The sequence below is a fragment of the Myotis nattereri genome (assembly GCF_964212035.1).
Source record: "Myotis nattereri genome assembly, chromosome: 16".
Taxonomy (NCBI): domain Eukaryota; kingdom Metazoa; phylum Chordata; class Mammalia; order Chiroptera; family Vespertilionidae; genus Myotis; species Myotis nattereri.
In genome coordinates, this window is record NC_138091.1 from 46,154,421 (window position 1) to 46,170,570 (window position 16,150).

A 16,150-nucleotide genomic window follows, 5' to 3' on the forward strand; every position below is an offset into this window, starting at 1 on the left:
TCAACCTGTGGGTCGCGACCCCTTTTGGGGTCCAACGACCCTTTCACAGGGGTCGCCTAAGACCATCCTGCATCTCAGATATTTACATGACGATTCATAACAGTAGCAACATTAACAGTTATGAAGTAGCAACGAAAATAATTTTATGGTTGGGTCACAACATGAGGAACTGTATTGAAAGGGCCAGAAGGTTGAGAACCACTGGTCTAAAACAAGTCATTTACTTAACTTAAAAAAAAATTTCAAACTTTATTTCTTTTGGTTTTGAATGAGAAAGCTCCATCTCTTTGGATGGCCATTGAGAGGTCATCTTCATTTTTCTCCTGCCTCCACATAGCACTTCACTGAGAGTCTTATAAATGAGACCCTCTTTGACATTTAATCATGCCTCCCACCTACCCCTAAAGGAGACCCAACAATCTGCCAGGTGCCCCAGAGTTTGTGTTTCATCATTTCCTTTTTTTCCCTCCTTAATGCTCATCCACGGACATGCTTAGAGAGAGAAAGTGAGAGCCAGAGAGAGAAACATCCATCCGTTGCCTTCTGTACGTGACTGGAGATCAGACCAAAACCCAGATATGTGCCCTGACTGGGAATGGAACTGGCAACGCTTTGGTGTTCAGGATGATGCTCAACCAACCGAGCCACTCCGGCCAGGCATCATGTCCTTTCTATAAAGAAATGATCCTTTAGCTTTAACTCTGTCAAGGTAGTACTCTTCCCGAAGGCTAAGAATGAACTCAGCAAGAGTCTTGCCAAGTCACCTTAGAGAGAATCCTCCATCTTTAATATCTGAGCGACCTCTGGCCTGCCTTCAGCAAGAATCCTAAACTGGTTTAGCAAGAATCCTTCCTACCCTTGGTGTCTCCTCCTTTTCATCATCTTCTTTCTTTCTTTTTAAAATTAAAAGCATATTGATTAATTTTAGAGAGAAAGGGAGAGAAACACCCATTTGTTGTTCCACTTATTTACACATTCGTTGGTGTATTGGGACTATGAGGAGGTTACTCTCACCAACTGAGCTACCTGGCCAGGGCTCCTTTCCGTAACTTTCATCCACTTGTCCTTATTGTATTTAGAGTTGAGCACAATCTCTCTTCCCTATTGTAATGTCCCTATTGCAATAGTCCTGGATAAAGTCTTTCTTACCATTTTAATAAGGGTCAGCATAGTTATTTCTTTAACACTGCACATGCTATCTCTGAAAGGTTAAACATAGAAGGGCCCCTCCTCCAAGGAGTGGCATCTGAAGTTATGCCCCTGAGGCCACGTCAGGTTTCAGTCAGGAGACTGACTGAGCATTCCTAATTCTGCCTTCTCACAAGACCGGTGACGTTCAGCTGAGGTAAATGGATGGTGAGGAGTGAGTAAACCAGGGGGTGGGGCTTCTGTTGAAAATTCAAATCACCTTCTGAGTTACCAAAATAATACTCTTCCATTTTAAACTCTGTCCCCAAGGGATAATTGCTGTCTCTATCCTGGATACATTTCCTTAATTTTACTTATTAGCTTTTTAAAAACCACTGAGACAGACACCTCCTACACCCACATAAGCTTCTGTATACATTAACATGACAACTGTTTCATGACACTTGCCTGGAACTTAAAAGTGCAGGTACAGCCCAGCCTCAGTAGCTCAGTGGTTGAGTGTTGACCTATGAACCAGGAGGTCACAGTTCAATTCCTGGTCAGGGCACATGACCCGAGTTGTGGGCTCAATCCCCAGTGTGGGGCGTGCAGGAGGCAGCTGATCAATGATTCTCATCATTGATGTTTCTTTCTCTCTCTCTCCCTCTTCCTTCCTCTCTGAAATCAATAAAAATAAAGTTTTAAAAAATGCAGGTACATTTATTGTTCATTTTAGAAACTTTCTAAGAGAACCATCAACTCTTCAACAGAAAGCATCATATGACAATTTTGTACGTTCCAAGACTCTTAGAACACCTGGTCTCAAAATCCTTGTGTTTTGGGATCCATCAGTCCTAAACTATGACATCATGACCTTACCCAATCCTAATCAATTCCTGTCCTGCCCTGCCAAGCTAAACATCAAAGTCTCAAGCAATACCACGACTTTGTCCTGCTGCCTCTGAGCCACTAGTACAGCTTCTTACTATGGTAAGAAGAAACTCAGTTTTGTCTTATCAACAGATTGTTTTACTGATATTCTGGGAAACTATTTGACAGCATAGAATAAAAATAAGATTAACTAGTCTGATTTATTTCCAATAGAAATGTCAAGGGAAGGCTGCAAGTACAACCCTGTAGTATAACTGGATATGAAGGGCTGGGACTTGATATTCAGACCTAGAGAGAAACTTTTCCACTCCTATCTTCAACTGCTAGGTGTGGAGGCAAACAAAAACTGGGGTGGTGGTAGTTACTCTGTGCCTGACACAACGGATTATCTAATTTAATCGTTATAAGGGAAGCACTTTTATTATCCCCATTTGACAGATGGGAAAATTGAGGCTTAGCAACATCAAGTATTTGTCCAAGCTCACACAGCTAGTAAGTGCCATGAGAGGGCTTTGAACCCAGTATTCAGACTGAAGTGACAGCACTCTTAATCACTGCACTCACTATACATTTCATGAGAGTTCAGAAATCCAAAAGGAAAGACAAAAGTGTAACTGAGTTCAATGTCACATAATATTGGCTTTAGGAGAAGAGCTTACACAGTGCTAAGATAGCACAGAATTAATTTTTCCTAGGGGCAAGAAGGACCCTGGCCGGGTGGCTCGGTTGGTTGGAGCGTCGTTCTGTGCATCCAATGGTTGTGAGTTCAATTCCTGGTCAGGGCACATACCTAGGTTTTTGGGTTCGATTCCCAGTTGGGAGGTAACTGATCAATGTTTCTCTCTCTTTCTCTCACTCTCCCTCCCCTCTCTCTTTCCTTTCCTCCCTCTAAAAACAATAAGCAGATCCTCAGGTGAGGATTTTTTTTTTTAAAGGAAGCTTTTTATAAAAGAGGTGTTAAAGAAAAAATTATTCTGAAGCCTGTTAAAATGGAAAGAAACACTTGATTCGGGAATATTGCAATAGGAACATTATAATAGGGGAGAGAGATTGTGCTCAACTCCAAACCCAATAAGGGCAAGTTGGGATTTACAACCATCTAGCCAAGTGAAGAGGTCCGTGGATAAAAGAATTAGTAAGAGGGTAGGGAGGGTCTTGCTAACCTGACTTAATAGGATTCTTGCTGAAGGCAGGCTAGGGCTTGGTCAGATATCAAGGGCGGAGGATTCTCTCTAAACTAAGTAGAGTTTTTAGTAAAGTTTGACTTGGCAAAGACACAGAAGTCCAAGGTGAGGCCTCGACGAGAAAAGGGCTCGGAGGAGCCTCATGAAGTTTGGTCAAAGAGAGTCATTGTCGGAGGTGACATTTAATTAATTTGAATAACACGCTTGACAAGCAGGAAAAAGGATGGGAGAGCAAAATGTGAGATGGAGGGAGAGCTGCTCATCTATAGCGGGGCTGTCAGGTGGGTTTCTCTGCGAGGACGGACATGTCCAACACCTGCGCTGGCTGGTCCAGTTACCACTAACACGTGTGGACATGTGCTGTTGCAGCTGGGAGCTGGGTGTTTATATAATTTAGATTTAAATAGCCCTATGTCCTCGCTGTCCTGGCTAGCGCAGATCTACAGCCTCCGGGTAACAGGGATGTGGACTCTGGGAAGGAGACGCAGGAGGCAGCCGAGGAGCAGGTGCCCAAGCAGCAGCTGTTGCTTTCACCTTTGCCCTGAGCACCAGGGCTACCCAGCCCTGCCCAGCGGTAACGACTCTGGCCTTTGGACTCTCCACTGCACTGAAAAGGAAGGTGAGAGAAATTGTATCCCTGGCACTTGCTGTCTCTGTATCCACCCGGACTCAGCAGTTTTGTTTTTCAACGGCCACATAGTTTCTGTGACCACGTTGGAGAAAGCTGTTCACAGGGCGATGCTCAACCGCCGAGCCACGCCCACTTCCTTGTGATGGGCGCAGCAAGAAGGGGCTTCCAGGGGGGCCCTTGCTTCAGGGGAGCAGAAGCAGGGCTGGCTTTTTTCCCTGGGTGACTTGAAGAGTCCTTAGCTGAGAAACAAGGGTTTGTGTGTCAACTGCAAACAACCTTCTGAGGGTTCTGTTCTTGTCTTACGATCTGTTTATTGAGTCAGGTGGGTTTCCTAAGGAACAAAACGCCAGTGAAAACAAGAGTTTCAGACTCCGTCCCCACCCCACCCCACCCCACTCCCTCACACACACACTCTTGCCTCTGAGTTGGAGCTCAGAGCGGGGACACCATCCAAATGTTTTGATGACTGGAAGGACCCTCCAGCATATTGCTTCAACTTTTCACATCCGGGTTCAAAAAAGCTCTGTGACTGTCATGTTTCTAGCTTGCCGGGCACACATCACGAAAGCTCTCTGGCTTCCTGGCTGTCCCTCTCTGGCCCTGGAGGGGATGCCCGAGGGGGGTTCCAGCCTGCTTTGCTCTACAGTGGGGGCAGCTCTACTGTTCGCTCTGTGTTTGTTCCTGTCATCACCCATGAAAGGACAGCAGTGCCAGGCGCTGGCCATTAGCTCCTCCTGCGGCCAGACTCTCATAAAGAGCTGGCTGTCAGGGATTTTAATGGAAACCCTCAGGAAACCGTAAATCTTTGCGCTTCCCTCCAGCATCCTCTCCCTCATTTCCATCACAATATCACTCCAGAGGGACCAGAGACCCAAGCTGGAGCTTGGGAGAGCAGATTGGTAGGACACCAGGGGTAGAAAAAGGTGAAATGGGGGAGGGGAACAGAGCTGGCACAGTTGGTCTTAAGGAAGCATCTGCTGGGTGGCCGGTTGATGATGGTCACCTGGGCTCCCAGGGCCTTGGAGAGGGGGAGGGGTAAGATAACCCAGGGCCACCTGGAGGAAAGAGTGAAGAGGATAGCAGAGGTTTCTGGAAGATCCGCAGATGGGCCACTGATTTCACCCTCCAGGATGAATTTAGGCACCATGTAGCAGGCTGCTTGGGACTAAGCCATGCCTTTGCCTCTAGCCTCCTGCCTGGGCAGATCAGCAGGTGTAGGTAAAACCGGACAACCAATGGGTCCGGGCTGCCTGTCACTACTTGAGCCAATTCAGCAGAGACAGGGTTCAATCATATATGAGCGTTTGTTCCAATACTGCCGGCAGTATGGGAGAGCAGCAGGTCACCCACAAACATCTCTGCACCCCCACACAAGCCAGCTGTTTACAGGCATGGGGAAGTAGGCTGTGCAGGTTGGGATGGGGCTTCATTGTTTGGGCAACAAGTTTGTTAATCTTTCCATAATAGGCAATTCTTTTTTAAAATATATTTTTATTGATTTCAGAGAGGAAGGGAGAGGGAGGGAGGGAGGGAGGGAGAGAGAGAGAGCTAGAAACATCAATGATGAGAATCATTGACTGGCTGCCTCCTGCACGCCCCACCCTGGGGATCAAGCCTGCAACCCGGGCATGTGCCCTTGACTGGAATTGAACCCTTCAGTCCGCAGGCCGACGCTTTAGCCACTGAGCCAAACCAGCTAGGGCTACACAGGTTTTTGTGTGTGTGTGTGTGTGTGTTTTTTTAATGTCCATGTTGAGCCTCCCTGATGCCCCAGAGGTGGGGGATTATGGTGGTTCCTCTACTAAAGCTCTGCTTTATTCAAATGAGGGAAGTTCAGATGAAGTTTCTTCCTGCATCTGCTGTAGCTCATGGTAGGTAAAAGGATATTTTTAGTCCCTTCACCTGCCATTTCTCTGATGTCATTTCACAGCCTGACGTCCTGGGCACACGTGTGGTACACATGTTCCCAATGAAGGTGGTAAGAGCTTACACCCTCTAGGAAACTTTCCTGGACTGACTCCATCAGATGTGGATATTGCCTCCTCCATGAGTCCTTTGGAAGAGGTTTCCTGAGAAGGGCCCGTTTCTCCTCCGTGTGTGTTTCCCTTCAATTGCCAGAAAAGATTTCTACCCTCACAGGAGAGTAATGATTTGTAGTCTCACTTCTTGGGACTAAATAATTGCTTTCACAGGAACAGCTACGTTTCAGTAGCATCAAATCAAGCATCTGGAAAGCTCTCAAGAATGAAGAGGAATTGCCGTAACCAGTTTGGCTCAGTGGATAGAGCGTCGGCCTGTGAACTGAAAGGTCCCAGGTTCGATTCAGGTCAGAGGGCATGTACCTGGGTTGCAGGCACATCCCCAGTGGGGGGTGCGCAGGAGGCGGCTGATCGATGTTTCTCTCTCATCAATGTTTCTAACTCTCTATCCCTCTCCCTTCCACTCTGTAAAAAATCAATAAAATATATTTATATTAAAAAAAAAAGAATGAAGAGGGATGGATGGACATAGGCAACAGGAATCCTCAGCGGAGTCCTTATAGGTGTTTCTAAAATCGCTATGATTCAGGAACTTAAAGTTGATTTTTTGTTTCATCTTGCACCAATCCTGAATTAATCGAGGCAGAAACAGCTCTACTGGCTGCCAATCCTTGGAAGGTAGGAGTCTGGGTTGAGCCAGATGTGGACAAAAAGAGGGCCACAAACCTGACAAGCTCAGGGGAGGCCTGCATGGTGGCCTTACAAACTCAGAGACGGAAAGCAACCACAGGTGATCTGAATTAAAACTTCCTAATAAAATCAAGTCATGGTGGGTAGTCATGTCGAGGCCGGTATCTCCTCTGACAAAGGTCAGTCTGTACCTTCACTGAGCCTATTGTCTTTCTGCATCTAGGATAACATACCTTGGGAATGTCAGGGTAATTTCCTTTTTCTAGACCCCTCTGGGCACACACACTGCAGCAGAGCATAAACCACAAAACCCCTCATTGTTACTCGTGTTAATTGTTAACTGTTAATTATCTATACCCGCCAAGTAAAAGAAGTATGTGTCTATTCATTTTACTTATCTAATCCCCAAGATTCCCCCATTTTGCTTTCTCCTGCTTCCCTAATCTATCAACAATGGATTTCATGTAACCTCCTTTGATTCTGATGTATAAAATAAATGGTAAAACTGCCATTTTCCAGAGCATTTTCTCAATACGTTGAGAGTTTGCCTCCCGGTAATTGTCATCAATTTGGCTCAAATAAACTCATAATGATTCTGAAAGGTTCAAGTCCGTGCTGCTCGGGCAGGCTAAATAGCCACCTCAGAAGATAAAGAAAAATTGAATTTATTTAAAGAAAAGGGGATGGGAGTGGGAATATCCAAAGGGAAGAGCTACACAGCACTGAGCCAAAGGGTATTGGGTCCGTGATGGCAGCAAAAATGTACTCAGGACAGTAAAACAAGGAAGGCCATAGGAGAAGCAACAGGAGAGCCGAGGCTGGGCTGCTTTAGTTCACTGAAAAGTCAGAGAGAAGCAGCCTTGGAGACAGGTTTAGGGGGTTAGCCTGGGACGAGCTGCTGCTACCCATTGCTCCCCTGGTTGCAAGTCCCCTGGGGTCCCTTAGGGGGAAGTGGGGGGAAGGGAATAGCGCCGACATGCTTCTCTTGGGGAGAACCGGTGCTGGGTCCTTTGTCCTGAGCGTATTTATCGCTCTTTTATAGGTAGAAAGCTTAGGGGAGGTCTCAGGGGAGCTTTCCATAGAATAGTCATCAGCTTTCCAGGTGTGCTTCTTCTGGCTCATGGTCTCCATCGATTGGCCGGTCCAGGGCGGGGGCTCATTAGTCAATGTGGCGGGTCCGGAGGCAGCCTCAGAGTCACTGGTCTGATTTTTCTGCTTTTCTGGGTCTGGAGTTAAAATACAACTGAGGACAGGAAAACAAGGAAGGCCATAGGACAGTGACGGCGAACCTTTGGAGCTTGGCATGCCAGCATTTTGGGAAACTGAGGGAGGGCAGCAAGTGAGGTGCCTCCCTGACGTCTTTAGGGAGGAAAACGTCAGGCGGTCTAAACTGCCTGACCAGGGATATGAAAGATCAGGGGTTCACACTACATGACCAGTGATGTGCTAGGGGAGGAAAGGTTACCCTGGGCGAGGTTCTTGTTTGCCCAGTTTTGCCCCTCGCTAGGCATCAGCCCTGGTGAGTTTCTGTACCTGGCCCACCGTCCTTGCTCCGCTCATGTCTGTCTAACAGATGCTCTCCAGGATGTTAATGCTGACCCAGGTAGAAAAGGAAGGGGACCCCTATTATTTGAAACCAGTCAGGACTCTGATCCCCCCACCTGTCTGAGGACAGTCACCATGTTGCTGTGAGAAGCGAAGACCCCCCCAACCTTGGGCGGCCCGCTCTTATTGACCAACTCAGTGGAGGAGCCACGATCTCCCATACGCTTGGGAGCTGTCAGGATTAGAAAAACCTCAGCCGTTCATAGAGGCTTGTGATACCCATTTCACAGTTAAGAAGCTAAGCCTAAGAGAGGGCCTGAGATCTTGACTTGGGTCCCAATCCGATGCTCTCTGTACAGCGCTCCTGCCCCCCAGGGGGCCTAATTCGGTACCAGGCGCCCCTCGATCAGCGCAGCTGGAGCCGGGGAGTCAGACGGTTCGGATCTGCGCCTGCGCAGGGCGCCCCGACGGCGCGGACGCGGTGGCCCCGCGGGGAGGGGGCGGGCGAGCCGCAGTCCAGCCCCGCGCGCAGGGAGCGTGGCTCAGCGTCCTCGCGTCTCCCGGGACAACCTCGGGCGCCGCGCCGCCTCTCGGAGCGCAGGGGCGGTTAATTGGAATGAGGAGGGAGGAGGGGGGCATGGCGGCCCACCCCAGGGGCCAATCGAAGGCCTAGAAAGCCCTATATGCAAATATGAGGGCCGGGCGGACCCCAAAGTAGGAAGAGCGCGGGTTGGGGTTAGGGGTTGTCTGGCAGCCAATGGGAGCGTGTCCCAACCCTTCGAGGAGGGGGTCCTCAAGCGTGCTTGCGAGCGACCAGGGCCCGCAGCGCCCGGGCGAGACGGGGGAGTAGGAATCGTGGGTAAGAGCTCCCCAAAGCCGATGCTGGCCCTCGATCGCGGCCCCCCAGGGCCTCCCCACTGAAGACCCACACGCCCCCGATGTCCCCACGGGGCTCATTCCCCAGGGCTATTCCTTGGCCCTCCCTGCTGGCGTTCCAAGGCCACAGCCTCTCACCCCGACGGCCCCTGCGCCCGTGGGCTCCGCAGCCTCTCTCTTCCCAGTTGGTCTCAGTAACGCCCACTCTCTCCCCGCCCCGGACTCGAATTTACCGCTAAAATAACCTCATTCCCTTTTCTCATCCTCAAGGCCCCGATGCCAGGACCTTGCCCACAAACCGACCCTTCTTTTCCCAGCTCCACACACCCTTCTGTTCTGTGAGCACATCTCTCCGGGGGCACCCTCACTTGCTGCCCTCCCTCGATTTCCCAAACCCCTGGCCCCCAGGGAGCTGTCCCTTCGATACCAGGGAATGCTGGGAATCGCACCACCCTCTCCACCCCCTCTTTCCCCATCGTGACACCCTCCCTTGATCACCTGTCTTCCTTTTTCTGGCCACACCTTCCAGAAACACACCTGTGGTTTCCATGGCCAGCACAGCCCTCGGCAGCTGCTCCTGCCTCCTTCCCCCTCTTTCTCTCTCACTTCCATTTGTTATTTCTCACCCTCCTAAAGGAAAGTTCTTCGTGAGGAAAGATCTCGTTTGGGATTTGAATCCTAGGAAAAATGTAACTTATCTGTGAGGATGTGCTAACATTGACTAAGCGCTGGTATGCGGCGGGCACTTTTAATACGTTCACCAGTCCTACCATCATATTTTTATTTTACAATCTAGCCCTTATTTTGGACCATGCACTGCTTTAAAAAATACTAACTTATCTTTAAAACAAGCCATAGGTCATAGGATGAATATTATCTTCATTTTACTTATGAAGAAACTGAGGTATAAGAAGCTCAGTTTCTCATCCATAGTCACCCTCCCAGTAAGTGGCAGAGGTAGGTTGCATCCAGATCCATCTGCCTTTGCTAGTAATCCACTGAGTACTGTGGAGAAAATGGCTGGGCATGAGCTTCCTCTGAAAACTGCACCGTCCACTCTTGTGAAATTCCTTAATTTTTAGCAGAATAAAAGATGGCATTTGAGTCAGCACGATTCTTATTGTTCCGAGTGAATGTGGCCGGTCATTCTCAGCACTTTTTAAAAATTAATTCATTTATTTAAAAATTATAATTGACACACACTCTTATATTAGTTTCAGGTGTACAATATAGTGATTCGACATTTATATACCTTACAAAGTGATCATCATGATACGTCTAATGCCCATCTGCCACCACACTAAGTTATTATGATGTTATTGATTATATTTCCTATGCTATACATTAGTCTCAGCACTTCTTCTTGGCAAAAATTCAAAGGGTGGCTAGAATGAAAAGCCAAAAGGCCATAAAAGGCATCTTATTTGATCCTGCCTCCATCAACGCTCAAAGCACTTTTCTAGATAGGAAGTTTTTAATCCTCTTGGTGATCCTGTAATCACAGAGAAGATAGGGAATGAGAGAGGAGATAATTATAGTAGTCCCCCCCCTTATCTGCGGGGGATATAATCCAAGATTCCCCAGTGGATGCCTGAAACCACAGATAGTACCAAACCCTATATGTACTGTTTTTCCCCCCCTATACCTACATACCTGTGATAAAGTTTAATTTATAAATTAGGTGCAGTAAGAGATAAACAACAACTAAGAATAAAATAGAGTAATTATAACAATATACTATCATAAAAGTTATGTGAATGTGGTCTCTCCAAATATCTTATTGTACTGTACTCACCCTTCTTGTGATGATGTGAGATGATACAAAGCCTAGGTGGTAAGGTGAAGTGAGGTGCGTGATGCAGGCATTGTGACGTAGCATTAGACTACTACTGGCCTTTTGACGATCCCTCAGAAAGAGGATCATTGAGCAATGCCAATGTTGATGGGTGGGTGTCGGGAGCAGATGAAGTCGATGGTTGGGGAAATGTAATAGTGTTTTCAGATCTCTGTTGACTTTGGAAAACAAAACCGTGAATAATGGGGGACCTATGTATTTGGCTTCGTAGGGTATACGGTGTCAAAGAGGCAAATCTGAGAGCAAGTCTGTAAGCAGACCTCTTACCTCCACATCTTCCCCTCACCCCAGTCCACGCCAGCCTTTTCCAAGAGCTAGCCACTGGAAGCCAAGGGAGAGATGCTTCTAGTAGAGGAATGAGGACCAAAAGATGGAAAGGGGACGGGGGAAGGAAAACCTATTATCTGGGGCAAGAGAAGGCAGTCACAGGCAGACACGGCAGGAGGGCTCTTCAGTGCTACATATTTCTGCAGATTGAAAGAAAAGCCTGGGCTCTAAAGATCAGGATGAAAAGATTTGGCTAAAACTTGAAACATGTTCCCCTATTGTTCTTTTTTAAAAAAAATATATTTTATTGATTTTTTATAGAGAGGAAGGGAGAGAGATAGAGAGCTAGAAACATCGATCAGCTGCCTCCTGCACATCTCCCACTGGGGATGTGCCCGCAACCCAGGCACATGCCCCTGACCGGAATCGAACCCAGGACCCTTCAGTCCACAGGCCAACGCTCTATCCACTGAGCCAAACCGGTTTCGGCCCCTATTGTTCTTTTTTAAAAAACCATATATTTTTATAGAGGGAGAAGGAGAGAGAGAGAGAGAGAGAGAGAGAGAGAGAGACATCACCGATGAGACTCACTGATTGGCTGCCTCCTGCATGCTCCCCACTGGGAACCGAGCCCACAACGCTACCCAGGCATGTGCCCTGACAGGAATCGAACCCCGATCTCCTGGTTCATAGGTCGATGCTCAACCACCGAGCCACCCCAGCGGGGCTCTCCTATTGTTCTTTTTAAAAAATATATATTTTATTAATTGTTTACAGAGAGGAAGGGAGAGGGATAGAGAGTTAGAATTGATGAGAGAGTAACCTCGATCAGCTGCCTCCTGCACACCCCCTACTGGGGATGTGCCTGCAACCTAAGGTACATGCCCTTGACCTGAATCGAACCTGGGACCCTTCAGTCCGCAGGCTGATGCTCTATCCACTGAGCCAAACTGGTTAGGGCTCCCCTATTGTTCTTAATCAAATGATCCTTTCCTGCCATTTACAGGACACTGTATTAATTCAGCCTTGCAAAGAAAGCACTAAACATTATTCTACCCCTTTGCACCACCTCTAGGGGCAAGAAGAGTAGTCAACAAGTATAGTCCAGAAATAACCTGCAGTGTTCGCATGGAGCCATCCTAGAGCTCATTTCCTCCCCCTGGTGGCCAGGGAAGGTCATTTTCATGCAGTCTAACCCCCTTTGGTTGGCAGCCTCTGGCTTGGAAGATCCCAAGCTCAAACCCCATTCTAAAATGGAAGAAAATATCAGATGTTGTTCACTGTCTTAACTATCCTATTTGGAAAGGTGAACTGAACGTGTCTTGGGTCATTAAGAAAAACAAAACTGAAGATTGTATTCCTGTGTTTGCTAGATTGGTAGGCCAACGTACTCTTCTCTTTTAAGCTCCCAAAGTAAAGGTGCGCACTGCCTGGTCACTAACCTGGCATAACGGAAAGGTAAACAGAGGGGCAGGAAGCCGGGGCTTCGGGCTTCGCTCCTGGTTCCACTGACTTGCTCCCTGGCTTTGTGCAAGTCAAACCTCCTCTAAAAATCAAACAGGTTGACCTAGAGTCACTCTCCAAAGTCCCTCCCAGCTGTAATATCCAGGAATTCACTAGAGCTTGGAAAATGTTCTAGTTATACCCCGACTAAGAGCCCTGGTACAAGGTTGATATTGGTAAAAAGAAGGGAAAGAAACGGTGAAAATAATTACCTTGTGGAAACCATAGAGCTGTTCCCAGGTTATGGCAAATTTGGGAGACCCAGGCCCCTGTGGGAATTTGGAAGCAGTTGGCTTTAAGGAAAATGCTGTGGGACCAACTGATTCTCAAGGGACAAAAGTCACCAAGACTCCTTGTGGGCGCCAGGAGATCAGTTGCTTCACTTTATGATTGTACCGTTTATGGGTGATCAGCAGAAAGGGAAAGGCAATGGGTGGAGTGCGGAGGCAAAGCAGCCCATGGAGTCAGACAGACCTGACTTCTAATCCCAGCTCTGCCTCTTACCTTGCTCTCTCCTTGCCTTCGTCTTCTCATCTGTAATAGATTGAAAATAATATCTATGATAGGGCTTTATCAGAAGGCAGGAGAGACGGTGGGAACCCCAGGTTAGCAGGGAGGAAGTAGTCGCTGAGGCTGGGAAGGAAAATCTGGTAGAGCCTCGTAAAGCCTAGAGTAGACTGAGAAGGTTCTAGCTTCAGCCAGGGTCATATCTAATTCTTGTTCTGAAATGAAGGCGTGAAGCTGGGTTTGGTCCAGCCTTGGAGGAAGCAGCTTTTGTTCTAAGGCCTTGCTGCTTGGAGGTCAGGCACCTCCAGATGTCTATGGGGCCAGGCATGTAGCCTAAATGAGAGAAGCGACCTGGACATAGTAACATGTTTTTTTCTCTCTTAATGCTACTATAAGGAAAACAATAGCACAAGGGCAACCGTCACGTGGCTCCTGTATCAGAGAGACAATAGGGAATGTTAGGGACTGGGGCAGACACGGAAAATGTCTAAAGAGGAAGCCATTCCCCTGCTCTGGATAATTGCTGGCATGAAGCAATGGGGACGTATTTTCTGAAAGAAATAGGGGAATCTGGGAGTTTTATGAAAAAAAAAAAATCTACATTTTCTAGTACTGGTAACTACTATTTAGCAACTATAACAACCACCACACACTACTGTGGGCTGAGTAAATGTTTCTGCAGGCGAGATTCAGGATGTAAGCCCCAGTAGCAACCTTTGAGCAAGATACTCTCTTGTGGGAGATTGTGGAGAGAAGCTGGCAGGGTCTAGCCCAGGGGTGGGCAAACTTTTTGACTCGAGGGCCACAATGGGTTCTTAAACAGGACCTGAGGGCCGGAACAAAAGCATGGATGGAGTGTTTGTGTGAACTAATATAAATTCAAAGTAAACATCATTACATCAAAGGGTAGGTCTTTTTTTTCAATAGTTTTATTCATTTCAAACGGGCCGGATCCGGGCCGTAGTTTGCCCACGGCTGGATGAAGCAGGAAGGTGAGACTGGGGGAAGAGAAAGCCAGGGAACCAAAGGCACCAGAAATAGCCACATATGACAGCAACCGTTGTTTGCCTTACACCTGTCTCAGGTGCCACCGAAGTGGCTCAGGGGAAGGAAGGTAGGCAAGAATGCTGTAGTGAACTAGTTCCTTTAAAAGTACATGGGCCTAGCCCTAGCCCTAGCTGGTTTGGCTCAGTGGGTAGAGCGTCGGCCTGCTGACTGAAGGCTCCTGGGTTCGATTCTGGGCAAGGGCACATGCCTGGGTTGCAGGCTCGATCCCCAGTAGGGGCCGTATCTCTCTTCTCTCTGAAAAAAAAGTACATGGGCCAAGTTTCTTGCTATTTGTGCCCGAGGCTCTCTCTCGTGAGAGTAAACAGTTTGACCTTTGGTGATGACGTTGTTCTCTTTGAGGCAGACAAATATAAGCAGTCATAACTTGTTCTTCCTACTTGGACAAGGATATGAAAAAGAGCCAAGACAACCCACAACTCGAGGCCCAATTCAGGGTCGGTTTTCTCTCCTCGAGTTAACATTAACCTTTAGGTAAACGGGGCCACTCCTCAAGGGCTTGGTAAACCGGAGCCGTTGTGGATGGAGGTCGAAGGGAGTGGAGCTGGCTGTTTACCTGGAAGGAAGGGAGCAGCCGAAGGTCAGGATTTCATGTACTTTAGCCTTCTTGAGCTTTTCCAAGAATGTGCCTGTTCGCTGGGAAGAATTGTGACTCTCAGGGCCCAGGTTTCATCGCTAAGTTGCACTGAGCACAACTCTTTCTTCCCCTGAGCAGGTGCCACCATAAAGGGACCTGGGTGTAAGTGACAGCCCGCTTCAGCAAGGGAGAGAAACAAGTGCCCATCCTTGGCCAACTTCATAGTTCTGCCTCCCTTTTGGGGGTGGCTGTGAGCATTCAGTGAGATGGAATATCTGACAATTATTTGAAAAGTCCACATACAGGTTTATTATTAAACTAGTGACCCGGTGCACAGATTCGTGCACATTGAAAGGAAATTAATTAGAAGGTGCTGGTGGGGTGGGTTTGGGTGAGATGGGCTGGACATGCCCTGGAGCCAGCCTCTTGTGGTCCCTCCCCGGCGTCTGAGGAGTGAGCAGGGTCCCTCCAGCAGGTGGGGTCCCTTGGCCTGGCCTGCAGGGATCAGGCCAAAACTGGCTCTCTGACATCCCCCGAGGGGTCCCAGAGTGTGAGAGGCCCTCTGCAAAGTTGCTGAGGGACAGGGTGTGGAATGCAAACCCAAGTGTGCAGTAAACGAGATTCAGGGCTGACAGTGCTCCAGCAACAACATAACCCACCGCTAAAGGTGGAATCATGCGGCCTTGCGAGGAATTGGGCTCCCTCCTCTCTGGTTTCGGGGTATGTCACCCGAGAACTGCCACAGCCAAGTCACTGCAGCTTGGCAGCTCCTGCACTGAGCGTCTGCCCCCTTGGTGGTCAGTGTGCGTCATAGTGACTGGTCGATGGTTGGACACTTAGCATATTAGCCTTTTATATATATAGACAGAGGCCCGATGCATGAAATTGGTGCAAGGGGCTCGGCCCTCACAGCCACAGTGGCTTGTCTCGGCCCTCACAGTCCCAGCTTCATCCGGAAGGTCGTCCAGAAGGACAACTGGAAGGATGTCTGGAAGGTCTTTAGGCTGTCGGGTCTAATTAGCATATTATGCTTTTATTATTATAGATTATTTATAGGTTTAGAGCCCCTCCCCCCAATTTTGGTTTGGGAAAGGGGCAGAGCGAGGTGGAAGGGGGTAGTCATGTTAAAAACATGGCCGTTAGGCATAAAATTGTCTCGAATTAGCAAGTCTGGGTACAGAGGAGAGGTGATTCCCAAGAGGTTGTGTGACTGGTGAGCCTGCTGTAATTGCATATTGCTGGTTGTAGTCCAAAGGCTTGGAATCCCTCTGGGAAACAACATGGTGATATAAAGAAATAAATACATAACATACATAAGCTACAGTATTTTCATATTCATTAACCTAGTACTCCTGGTTCTGGATATGTATTGTAAGAAAATAATCCCAAAGAAGTAAAAGGCTTTCTGTACATGAAAGTGTACATTTTAGCGCTAGTTATAGAATAATAAAG